Source organism: Echinops telfairi, unplaced genomic scaffold, assembly GCF_000313985.2.
Source record: "Echinops telfairi isolate 266 unplaced genomic scaffold, ASM31398v2 ScPeMD7_18;HRSCAF=68, whole genome shotgun sequence".
Lineage (NCBI taxonomy): Eukaryota > Metazoa > Chordata > Mammalia > Afrosoricida > Tenrecidae > Echinops > Echinops telfairi.
The window spans coordinates 81,054,561-81,067,430 of NW_022103915.1; positions in this window are offsets into that span (position 1 = coordinate 81,054,561).

Below are 12,870 nucleotides of genomic sequence, written 5' to 3' on the forward strand. Positions count from 1 at the left end.
CTTTTGGTGATGAAAATGAACTTTGAGATCACATGATTGAATTTTGTAAGGCCAATGACTTCTTCATAGAAAATACAATGTTAAAATCATTCAAATGGTGGCAATACACATGGACTTCTCCAGATGGAATACACAGAAATACAATTTGCTGTAACTATGGAAAGAGATGATGCAGAAGCTCAACATTAGCAGCTAAACCATGCCAGGGACCGACTGAACCAGACTGTCAATTGCTCTTATGTAAGTTTAGGTGGAAGCTGAAGAAAATTCCAACAAGTCCATCAAAGCCAAACTATGACCTTGAGTCTACCAAACCTGAATTTCAAGAACGTCTGAAGAATGGATTTGACACACTGAATGCTAATGACAGAAGACCTAATGGGGACATCAAGAACATCAGGAAAAAAGTAAAAGGTCATTTAAAAGACAAGAAAAAAAGAAAAAATCCAAGTGGATGTCAGAAGAGACTCTGAAACATGTTCTTAACCATAGAGTAGTGTGTAAGACTGGGTTGACTAGAGAAACAAATCCAGAAGCACTTATGTGTGTATAAGAGAGACCTTTATATCAAGAAGCAATTACATATTGAGAAAACATCCCAGCCCAGTTCGACTCAAGTCCGTTTGCCCGATACTAGTCCATAAGTTCCTCTTTAAACTCATGCAGCCACACGCTCTGGTGTCAAATGCAGGAAAATCACAGGCTCGTGGGTGCAAAGTCTTGTGGATCCAATGGTGGTGGAAGCGTCTCAGGGCTGTGGAATAGAATATTATAATGAAATGTGCAGAGCCCCAGTGTTAGAAAAGCAAAAGAAGAACACACGATGCATATTTTAAACTGAAAGACCTAAGGAAATCATTCAATCTTCGAGTTGCAATAGTGAAAGAGGATATAGGCAAAATACTGAATGATGGAGGAATCACTCAAAAAAATGGAAATAATACACCATCACTGTACCAAAAGGAACTAGTTGACATTTCCCATATCAAGAGGTAGCATATGAACAAGAACCAATGGTTCTAAAGTAAGACATTTAAGCTACACTGAAGCCATTAGCCAAAAACAAGTCTCTAGGAATTGATAAAATGCCAATTGAAATTTTTCAACAAGCTGATGAAGCACTAAAAGAACTTGTTCATCTGTTAGGAAATTACAAAGGCAGCTACATTACCAACTGACTGGAACAGATTCATATTTGTACCCATTCCAAAGAAAGGTGACCAAGCAGAATGCACAAATTATAGAATAATACCACTAATATCACATGCAAGAAGAATTTTGCTAAGGATCATCCAACAATGGTTGCAGCAGTACCTTGACAGAGAGCTGCCAGAAATTCAGGCCTGATTCAAAAGAAGACTTGGAACAAAGGATGCCATTGCTAATGTCAGATAGATTTTGGTTGAAAGCAGCGAATACCAGAAAGTTGTTTACTTATGTGTTTAATTGACAATGCTAAGGCAATCAAAGTGTGGATTCTAACACACTATGGATAACCTCAAGAAGAATGGGAATCCCAGAACTCTTCTTTGTGCTCAGGTGGAATGTGTAGGTTGATCAAGAGTCACTTGTGTGAACAGAACAAGGGAATCCTGCAGGGTTTAAAATCAGGAGAGGTGTGCTTCAGGGTTGGAGCCTCTCACCATTCACTCCAGATGGTGAGCAAATCATCGGAGAAGATGGATTATGTGGAGAAGAATGTGGCATCAGGATCGGAGGGCGGCCTGTTAACAACCTGTGATACGCAGGTTGCACAGTCTTGCTTGCTGAAACTGAGACAGACTTGAGGCACTTGCTGATGAAGATCAAGGATGGTCACCTTCAGTAGGGACTACTACTCAGTGTGAAGAAAACCCAATCCTCATACCTGGATCAATTGGTAACATCATGAGAAACGGGGAAAACATAAAGTTGTTAAGGATTTCATGTTGCTTGGATGCACAATAGATACTCATGTAGTAATCAAGAGATAAAAGATACATTTCATTGGGTAAATTTCTGCACAAGACCTCTTTAAAGTGTTGAAAAGCAAGGATGTTATTTTGAGAACTACGGCACACATGATCCAAGACACAGTATTTTCAATAAACCTCATATGCATGTGAAAATTGGCATTGAATAAGGAAGATGGAAGAAGAATTGATACATTTGAAGTCTAGCGCTGGTGGAGAATATTGAAAGTTCCATGGACTGCCAAAAGAATAACAACAACAACAACAACAAAGCTCTCTAGGAAGAAGTACAGCCAAACAGCTTCTTGTAGGCAAGGATGGCAACATTTTGTCTCACTTCCTATGGACATATTCTCTGAAGACACCAGTCCCCAGAGAAGGGCATTATGTTAGTCTGGGTAGACTTGAGAAACAAATTCAAAGACACTCATTTGTGTATCTGAAGAGCTTTATAGAAAGAGTAATTGTACATTAAGAAAACATCCCAGCCCATTCCAGATCAAGTCTGTAAGTCTGATATTAGCCCACATGTCCAGTTCCAGTCTGTAAATTCCTCTTCAGATTCATGCAACGCATGTAATGATGCTGAGTGCAGGAAGATCACAGGTCAGTGGGTGAAAAGTCTTGTGGATCCAGTGGTGGTGGAAGCATCTTGGTGCTGGCGTGGGTCCTTCAGCTCCACGACTCTGGCTGCCATCAGCATATCTCCACGTGGCTGGTCAACAGGAATGTCTCACAGGGAGCTAGTGAGTGTCCTGCCACAGGTAAGCTATTTATCTCCTTAGTGCCTCCAAATGAGGTCATCAAGCTATGACCTGATTGACAAGCTAGACTCCACCCCTTCACAAGTTGACGCAATTATGTATTATGTACCTGCCACGGGCATCATGCTTGGTAACTAGAGGGGCAGCAAATAAGAAGAGGCCCTTACCAAAATTATTTGACATAGTGGTTGCAACAATAGGTTCAAGCATAGGATCACTTGGGAGAATGGCACAGTCCTGGGCAATGTATCGTTCTGGTGTGCAAAGGGGGGCATTGGTTGGAACTGATTTGATGGCACCTAATAACAATGACAGACATACCAGTCACTACATCCTTCTGTTAAATAAGTCCTTTAGTCCTATGGTAGCAGATCCCAAAGACTCAGAATGACCCCGCTTTTAATTGTCAGTAGACTCACTCCAGCCCCAACTAATCCACTAGGTGGCTCAAAGCCATATGTGCTTGGTTGCTAACCAAAAGGCAGGGGCTGACCATTCCTACAGAAGAGATCTACATCTGAAAATTCAGCCTGTGGAAGCCTACCTATGGAACACAGTTCTACTGACACTCATAAGGTCTCTCTGCGCCTCAAAATGGACTTCAGGACATCCAGAAGAGGAGGAACTTGACTTTGTCCTCTACGGGTTAGCTTCTACGAGACATTCTGCACTTACTAGCTCTGCTATTCACCGTCATTCTTTTTAACCCTTTACTTTCTAATTAGAAGGTTATGACTCTAAAGCAGAAGTTCTCAAACTGTGGCCCAGCACCATGTCAGGGATCGCCAAGACCCTTTTGGAAGGCTCTAGAGGTCAAAACTAAACTTTATATAGTACTACACATCTTCTCCTCCCTAGTTCTCTCATAAGTGTGCAGCAGGGGTTTCCAGAATTGCCCATAAAGCATGGTATTGTGGCAGATTGAATAGCAGATATGAGACCCCAGCTGAACTTCATTAATCCAGATAGTAGAATATTTATGAAGCTTCAAAATCAACATCTGCCTTCTTGCTTTTGTTGGTCTTGGAAGACATGATTATGTTTTATATTATGTGAACATGTAATACATTCAGTATTGTTTTTTAAAATTGTACCTATATAAAAACTTTCTGTTTTAATTTCTAATAACGTAAATCATAATAGAGATAGCCAACATTTAAAAAAAACATGTTATTTTGGACCATCTATAATTATTAAAAGTCCTAAGTGATCCTAAGGCAAAAAATAAAAATGAGGCTCTGGTCTACCCTGCAAGCAGAGCAGAATTGAAATACAACTTCTGTCTTCAGTGTTCTCAATTATGCAGTTGGGCCTTGTGTTGCAGTAATCCAATAAATTATGATTACTATTAGGATTCACAAAAGATGAACTCAGTGGTGAAATTCAAATTATAAAAAAGACCCTAAGGTTCTTTTAAGTACATTATGCATTAATAGTATTTAATGTATGCCTAGTTTTCAAAACTATTAGTACCTCTTCAATTTCTCAACTTGGTAAACATTCCAGCCCTCCTCTTAGGTAGACGTAATGTAGCACTATTTAGACTTGAGGGAATGAATAGTAACTTAACTGAGCTTTAAACCTGATGAAACAGAATGAGGCTAAAAAACCTGTATTGGGCCTTTCTGTATAAAAATATAATTAAAAACCTCGATTAGGACTAGGGAAGGTTACAATGTAACTGACTCTAGGAGAGAGATTAATCTCCTTTTCAGAACTGATTTATTCCAACATAAATTTCCTTAAGGTAGAAATAGGAAGAGCAAAAAATCATCCTAGGAGAAACTAGATTATTCGGTCAGATTTGTAGCAGAGCTTTGCTATTAGAGGTATTTTTTTCATTGAGAAGGAAAACTTGATTAAAATGGGCGTAGGGGAGAATCGGGCATTAAGAAACAGAAGCATGGACTTGGGTTTGGGGACCTGCACAAAAGCCTATTCCACCTGAAAGTAACAGATGGGCTTGGGACCCAGCAAAGAACAACTTGTTCCTGCTGGGTGCCATCGAGTCAGTTCCAACTCCGAGTGGCCGTATGTACAACAGAAAGAAACCTTGCCTCTTCCTAAGCCATTCCCACAATGGTCCTTATATTTGAGTGCAGTGTTGCCCGACTGTGTCCACCCATGCTATGGAGGGCCTTCTGTTTTCTCACGGCCTGCTTTACCACACTTCACAAGAAACCACCGGGTTCGGTCAAATCATAGGGCAGCAAATGTAATGTGCTGTTTGATCTCTTGACTCCTGCATCCAGGAGCATTGATTGTAGATTCAAACAAGACAACATCCTTGACAACAAAGAAAAGCAGACCTGCATAGAGGGTAAAAAGCACTAACAACTGTAGGAGTAAAGATAAAAGAGTTAAAGAGCAGGTTGAAACTAGTTAGTACCAACAGTGCATGCTGCTTGTGTGTTGTTTTGAAGTTTTTGTGGCCACGCCCAGGTGTTCAGGTCCTGTAGGGCCAGCTCTTCACAGTAGAGAGACCCTCTTTTGATGGGCTGAAAGAAGGATTAGTACTGGGGAGGACACCAGGATTGAGGAGGTCAGTGGATGGGCCTAAGAATAAGGAACTCTCTTGTGCAGAATGAGAAATGCTTCTTTAATTTGGGAGTGCAGTTCTAGCGCACAGAGGTGTACCCATCAGCCTAAAAGAGATGTTTAGAAATGACACGAATTCTTACATTTAAAAAAAAGTCACTTAGACCAGCTGACATTTGACTGTCTTTCAAGTTTACTGTCAGAGAAGGCTTTTGCTTCTTTACAGTGATAGTACCTGCAGAACTAATTTTTATCAGATTTCTTAAAATGTCACCATCTCTAGGCTGCCAAAAGGACAAGGACCAGTTTTCCTCAAAGGGGAATGTGTCACAGAGTTTGATATCAGCTGAACATGAAAGGTGGGGACGAAAAGTCGTTGATTATCCTCCGCAGAGGCTTGGCCATACACTCTACGTACAATTGTCACTCCGTTTACTCCATTTAATATAGGTCACATTTATGTGAAGCTAAATTGGAGGTACTATGGCACTGAATTTTGGCTATGCCTCGTTGAGGAGCCTGTATCACAACCTTTAAAGTGCTCCGTTGTAACCTACAATGTTGGCAGTTCAAATCCAGCCAGCGACTTCACGGGAGAGAGGCCTGGCCATCTGCCCCTGCCAAGGTGACAGCCCAGACAGCCCTCTGCCGAAGTCCTCCTCCGTCCCACGGGGTGGGGTTTGTGGGACATTGACTCCGGGGCCTCTAGCAGCACCACTACCACGTGATGGAAGGTCAAAAGCAATGATCCCCCCAAATTATGAAATGATCTTATAACAGGGAGGACTTATTTTCTATTTCCCAGGCTTATCCACAGCCGTGGTAGAGTAGAATTTGGGGTGCTAACACCAAGATTGAAGCCACCAGCCACTCTACGGGAGCAAGGTGAAGCTTTCTTTCTCCTACAAAGAGTTGCCGTCTGGAAAACCCACCTGGGCGGGCGGCTCCGCTCTGCACAGTAGGGTAATTCTGAGTCAGCATGGATTTGATGGCAGTTAGTTTTGAGAAGCCTATCCATGATGCATTTTAAGTATGCTTGGTAAAGAAAATGGAATGTACTATGACCTGCCAGAAGAACAAAAAGATAATTGTCTCAGAAATACAGCCAAAATGTTCCTCAGAAGTGAAGACAACAAGACTTCATCTCATGTACTTCGTACAGTTCAGAAGAGACAAGTCCCGAGAAAAAGACCTTGTACTTAGTAAAGTAGAAGTCAGTGAGGAAAGGAAAACTGCCAACAGGATGGAGGGACAGAGTGACTGACACTATGGTCCCAACCACACAGGACCAGGGAAGGTATGCCCTGTTGTCTGGAGAGTTGTTATGAATTGGAACCAACTTGATGGTACCTCACAGCAAGAAGAGGTGCACCCACAAGCCTTGGTGGTGCTATGCATGTGTATCCGCACATGCACACATGGCCACAAGTCCTGCTTCATAATGTAGGACACACTTATGATTACTTTTCTCCTGTGGCCCGTGGTCTTCTTTTGTTGCTCTTTTTCTATTTGTTCAATTTGTAGGGTTTAGAAATGGATTTTCTCCCTTTCTTATTTTTTTAAGTCTGCATCTATAGCTATAAATTGAACTCCACATACTGTTTTTACTGTATCTCAGGGGTTGTTAGACATTTTGTTGTCATTCTTATTTGATTCTAAACATTGGAAAATGTAATTTTGAATTTCTACTCTCTGCTCAGGGGTTTTGAAGAAAGGTGTCATTCTTTTTCCATATATTTAATTTTTCTCCCTGCACTTCCTGTTGTTTATTTTTAGTTTTATAACGTTGTGATCAGAAAAGCTACTTTATATTATCTCAATATTTTCAGAGTCTTGCTTGGTGGCCTCAGCTGTGGGATACATATTCTGGAAAGTGATCATGATAGAAAGTCCTGGTTAGTATAGGTTTAAAAAGAGAAAAAAAGACAAGCATTACTGGAGAAAGAGACTAAAAGGACCTCCGAATTCATTGCCCTGAAGAAGCCTTTTAACTTGGAACTGAAGGCATCTGGAGGCTCTCTTGGAGACAAATCATTGAGGTGCGTCATTCTGTTGGACAAAAGGTCACTATGGGTCGGCATGTACCAATGGCCTCTCACAGCAACAGCAGCAACAATAGATACTATACGAAAAAATATTTTTCACCCCACCTTTCAAGGCATGAAAACAGGGACTTAACTTTCCTAGCCTGAAATTTTATGCTTATCTTTCTTTTATTCAACTTTTGTATAAAGGTGATGAAACACTCAGCTCCTAATAGAAAAGTTGCCGGTTCGAGTCCATTCAGAAGCGCCTTGGAAGAAAGGCTTGACAATCTCCTTCCGAAAGCCCGCAGCCATTGGTAACTCGCTTGGGCCCAATTTTACTCTATAGGGTGTGGCCCCGAGTCAGGCTGTTTTTCATTTTAGAGTAGAATAGGGCTCCATAGAGGTTACCATGGCTGCTGCTCTAGATTAGAAATTGTTCTAGGTTCCCAGCCATGTTCTGAGATTGCCAGTGCAGATTTTTGTAAATGCTGACATTACTACTGCATCCTTATGTTTTCAGCAACAATGGTCTTGAGACACACCATGTGCTCTATTTGCAAATCTATCCAGGAAGCAGCAAGACAATGTGTTATAACAAATGGATCATTCGTCTATTGACTTTGGCAGTTAAACTTAAAGAGTCTTTGGCATTGTACTTTCCTTGGAAACCTTCTCATATTTGAAAATCTATAATACTTTGCTGGAGGCTGGCTTGTCTAGCTTTCCAAAGGACGTGGGCATGGCAAATCTATAGTCATGCATGCATTCATAGTTTACTCTTTGCTTTGTTGGGTCCAACTAAACCGCTGTCAAGGAACCACAATTTGGTGTGGGTAAGGTAGGGATTGAATAAACAAATCTTAATATGTTAGTCTGGCTTGACTAGAGAAACAAATCCAGAAACATTCAGGTGTGTGTAAGAGAGAACTTTATACCAAAGAGTAATTGAATATTAACAAAATATCCCAGCCAACTGCAGTTCAAGTCCATAAGTCTGATATTAGTCCATATGTTCAATAACAATCTATAAATTTCTCTTCAGACTCATACAGCACATACAATGATGCTGAATGCAGGAAGATCACAGGCCAAGGGATGAAAAGTCTTGTGGATCCAGTGGCGGAGGAAGCATTTCAGTGCTGGCATGGGTCTCCATGTGGCTCCTCCAGCTCCAGGGCTCTGGGTCCATCAGCGTAACTCCATTTGACTTGTCCAGAGGAATGTCTCCCAGGGAGATGAAGCAGAAAAAGCATGTGTCCCACCTCCAGGGAGGAAGATAGGAGTTCCTAGAAACCTCAGGAGAAGGCCATGCCCACACAGAGGCCTCATTGGCTATGATCTGATTGACAGACTAGACTTCAGCCCTTTGAAAGTTGACAGGGGATTATGTAACTGCCACACTTAGCTAACCACACAGTCAGGTCCAAAATCCACCAGCGGCTCTGTGAGAGAAACATGAGACTCTGCTCCAGTAAACATGTCCAGCTGTAGAAACACTGCATAACGTCGCTGTGAGTTGGGATTGCCTCAGTGGCAGAGGGTGTCTGCTGTTAGGGTGTGCTGACTCATAGCAATCCTATGTACAAGGAAACAGAGCTCCGCCTGGGCCTGCACCATCCACATCATTGTTACTATGTTTGAGCCCATTGTTGCTGTGTATCTGCAGGTGTCAAGCCATCTAGCTGAGGGTCTTCCTGTTTTTCACTGCCCTTCTACTTTACCAAGAATGGTGTCCTTTTCTAGGGGAAATTCTCACAGCTACATGGCCAAAGTATGAGAAACAAAGTCTCTTCATCTTCGTTTCCAAGGGGTATTCTGGTGTATTTCTTCCAAAGCAGATGTTTCTTCTTTTGGTAGTCCACGGGACTTTCAACATCTTCGCCAGCACCATAATTCCGATGCATCTCTTTTTCTTCGTTCAGTGTCTGACTCTCACATGCATATGCGATGATTGAAAATACCAGGGCTTGCCTCAGACTCACTTCAGTCTTCAAAGTGCTTTTCTTGCTCTTCAACGTCTTAACGAAATCTTGTGCAGCTGAGTCATTCCAATATGCAGTGCATAATTTGGTTTCTTGACTACTGTTTCCACGAGCATTGATTGTGGATCCAAGCAAGAGGAAATCCGTGACAACTGCAGCCTTTCTTCTGTTCATCCCGATGTTACCTACCGGTCTAGTTGTGAGGGTTTTTCTTTGCATTCCATTTCATTTCTTTTCATTCCATATTTAATGTGGCAATCTCTGATCTTCATCAGCAAGTGATTCAAGTCCTGCTCACGGTCAGCAAGCAAAGTTGTGTCCTCTGCATATGCAGGTTGATAGTAAGCCTTCTTCCAACCCTAATGCCATATTTCCTCGTACAATCTAGTTTCTCTGATTATTTGCTTGGCACACAGATTGAATAAATCGGGTGAAAACATACAATTCGAAATCACACCTTTCTTGATTTGATTTGTATTTATTTATTTATTTATTTTAATAGTTTTATTGGCATATACTTCACATATCATACAATTTAATCATTTACTCATATTAATAAGAGTTATACAATCACCACCACAATCCGTTTCAAAACATTTTATTCTCATACACATTGTTCTCAGTGCCCTATTCCCCCACCCCAAGCCCCACAAATAATTACTAATCAAGTTACTTGTTTGAAGACAAACCATTAAGACCTAAGATGCTATTCTTTCTGATAGGTAGGCACCATCTGGTTTCTTTACCACACCCTCCTATAGCACCCATATCTAAAGAGATCTCTTCATGATGGGCAAATATCAAGTGTCATAGCACTAACTGTGCTTAGATTGAAGTTAGATGAAGTAAAAAGTCAAATTTACTGCTATCAATTAGATTACAACTCATGGTGACCCTAAATCCATTCACATGCCTATAGTTTACATTTGTCTCTGGTTTACTTTAGAGACATCAATTTTTCCTGATTTTTAAACAAATTTTCCTGAATTTGAGACCAAACAACATCCCCTAGTTCCCTTTTAATAATTGACTCTTGGTCTATGGATAGGTTCTGCAAGAGCACATGAAAATGTCTGGAATTCTCAGTTTTCTCAAGGCTACCCATAGTTTATTAAGATCCTCACATTCGGATTCTCACAAACAGCCATTTTTCTGGTTTTCTCTTATTTCAGCCAAGATCCAGCTGACATCAGCAATGCTATCCCTTGTTCCATGTCGTCTTCTGAATCCAGCCTGAAGCTCTCCCAGCTTCATGTCAACACAGTGCTGCAACCATTGTTGGATGACCTTCAGCAAAATTATGTTGGCATGCGATTTTGATCTTGTTCTGTAATTTCCACATTCTGCTGGGCCACTTTTTTTTTTTCCTGGAATGGTACAAGTATCTGGATCTCTTCCAGTCAGCTGACCAGGTAGCGGTCTTCCAAATTTCTAGGCTTCCTGTCTTTCACCAGATTGTTGAAGCATTTCGATTGGTATTTTAGTGATACTTTGTTTTTGAATAATGGACTTATTCCCTCAGAACCGTGGGCTCTCGCTAATATGCTACCTCTTGCAATGGCTGAATGTTGACTAGTCATTTTTGGTTCAGTGACTCTGCATATTCGTTCCATCTTTTGATCCTATCTGTATTCTTCAATATTTTGCCCACAGAATCTTTCAGTATTGCGATTCAAGACTTGAATACTTTCTTCAGTTTTTTTCAGCTGAAGATACGTTGAGTCTGTTATTTCCTTTTTGTCCTCTAACTCCAGGTCTGTGTGCATTTCATTATAACGTGTTGTCTTCTAGAGCTACTCGGAAATTTTCTGTCCAACTCTTTTATTTCATTTATTCTTCCATTTGCTTTAGTTGCATTCCAGAGAAAGTTTGAGTCTCTTCTGACATCTACTTTAATCCTTCTTTGTAATGACCTTTTCTTTTTAAAAAAAAATCATTTTATTAGGGGCTCATACAACTCTTATCACAATCCATCCACACATCACTTGTTCAATTCTTCATGTATGATGTCATCCCACAGCTTGGCAAGTCTTCTATCATCTAATGCTCAATGGGTCAAATCTGTTCTTGAGATGTTTGCAAAATCCAGTTGTATTCCAGATTGTATCTTGGCTTTTGTGGACTTTGTCTCCATAGTCTCTTCCCACAGCTATAGTAAATTTGATTTTTGTGTATTCTATCTGGAGAAGTCCATGGATATAATCAATGTTCATGTTGTTGGAAAATGGTATTTGTAATGAAGACGTCTTGGTCTTGCAAAACGTTATTTTGTGATCTCCAGCTTCATTTCTATCACCAAGGCCTTATTTTTCAACTACCACTCTTTCCTCTTTGCTTCTAACCTTTGCATTTCTATTACCAATAATTATCAATGGATCTTGAGTGATCAATTTCACTCTAAGAAAGTTGGTAGTTTCTTCATTTTTTCATCATTATCTTTCTTTAAATGGTGCATATATTTGAATAGTTGCATTGAATGGATTTCCTTTTATGCAGATAGGCATCATCCCATTATAGACGGCATTGTATTTCAAGATAGATCTTGAAATGTCCCTTTTGATCAGGAATGTGATGACATTTCCCTTGTATTTTTCCTTCCCAGTACAGCAAAACATATGATTATCTGATTCAAAATGGCCAATACCAATCCATTTCAGCTCAATAATGCCTCATATACTGATTTTTTATGTATTCCATTTCATTTTTGATGACTTCCAATTTTCTTAGATTGGTACTTCTTATGTTCTAAACTCCCATTATTAATTGACTTTTATCACTGTATCTTCTCATTTTGAGTTATCCAACATCAGGAAATGAATCTTTCCTCCCTCCACATCACTATGGCTGACTCTAGTTTAGAAAGCAGCTCTTCTTCAGTCGTAGTCTGAGTGCCTCTACTGAGGGGCTGTTCTTCAGGCACTATACCTGATAATGCGCTGATGCTATTCATGAGGTTTTCAGTTTCTGAAACTCTTCTGCTGCTATCTGTAAGGTTTTCCGAAGCTAATTCCTCCGAGCTAGATAGCCTAGTCCTTCTTACAAGTCTGCTCTTAGTCTGGAAGCTCTACTGAAACCTGTTTATCTTGGGCGACTCTGCTGTTACTTGAAATACCAGTGACATAGCTTCTAATATCACAGCTACACACAAGCCACCAGAGTATGACAAACTGACAGAACATTTTTGGGCTATATCCAATAAATATTAAAATAAATTCACAATAGAACATAAATTCCGTGAGAGTGTAACTGTGCTTTGTTCACTGTTACAATTCTCAAACAATGCCTTATTGTTGATGCTCAATAAATATTTAATGAGTAAATGCTTGAGGATCCCAGATACAAAGAATGACAACAGATATGATAACGACAATATAGGAGATGAAACCATCACAAAAGTATATTAATATATAGAATCTTCTAAAAGATATCTTATTTTCACGTGAACCTCTCATGCCATGAAAACACAGTAAAAAATAAAGAGTAAATCTGCACATTTGTAAACCCTATAAATAAAATCCTGATCAGCTTTTCTTGCATTCTCAAAAGGATGTCAGTGGAGAATGTGTATAAGTTCATATATGAACATAGATATATTTCTACTTAAAAT